The sequence below is a fragment of the Citrus sinensis genome, chromosome 5, assembly GCF_022201045.2.
Source record: "Citrus sinensis cultivar Valencia sweet orange chromosome 5, DVS_A1.0, whole genome shotgun sequence".
NCBI lineage: Eukaryota > Viridiplantae > Streptophyta > Magnoliopsida > Sapindales > Rutaceae > Citrus > Citrus sinensis.
Window position 1 is genome coordinate 32,446,938 of NC_068560.1, and position 1,032 is coordinate 32,447,969.

Genomic DNA, 1,032 nt, shown 5'->3' on the forward strand with positions numbered 1-1,032 from the left:
GAATACTTTATATGCTTTGTACATTGATGATTTGCACAATCATTGTTTATATCAATATTACATCTGTACATCCCCAGATTGTTATACTTGTGATGCATATTAATATTAATCTAGCACAACTACTGATGGGGGAACTATTGGCTTTTTAATGGTAAATGATATATTCAACTCGTACTGAAGAAAAAGGAAATGGCAATCCCAACTTGGTGGTGTATCTTACAAAAAAAAATGATATATTATATTACGGTCACGAATCTCAAGATACTTAAATAGTTTTGTGATGGAGTATCTTAAAAAAAAATTATCAGAATTTACTTGCTTAAATTTACTTTAAATAGTTCAATTATATATCGCGCAACTTGTATATCAAAACCCAAAATAGTTGGGAATTTGGGATTTAACTTCAAATACTAGAAGGAAAATCTCCTCAAGAATATTTAAAAACCCTTCCCAGAGGTGTAGGCTGTCACCCGACTAAGAGGTGATTTCCAAATTAAAAAAACATGTATATTTAACAGTTACAGTAGTGAATGCATGATTGATTATTTTCCAACAGAAACTTTGATCGATGTACTTTAATTTGGTAAAAGGGAAAAATGGAGAACATTAAGCTTTCATGCAGCACTAAAAGGCCCTCCCTTGGGGCATCTAATAGTTTGGCTGTTCATAATTCATACGACAAATGGATCAAATATCATATAAAGAAAGCACTTATACTGCGTTTACTTTTTGGATTGGAGTGGGAATCCTGTTGAGTGAGAATCCTTGGATTAGGAGTGTGGAGTGGGAGTGTGAGTAGGGTGTTTACTTAGACTAAATGAAAGTATGGATTGTCAATCAGAATCTCAATTATTTGTTTACTTTGTCTTGAATTGAGAGTAAATTATTTTAAATTACAATTTTATCCTTATGTACAGAATTATAATTTGTAATTAAAAAATTAATAAAAAATATATTTGGAAAATAAAATAAATATTTTATTATATTTATAAATTAATAATAATTACTAATATTCTTAATTATGTAAATTAT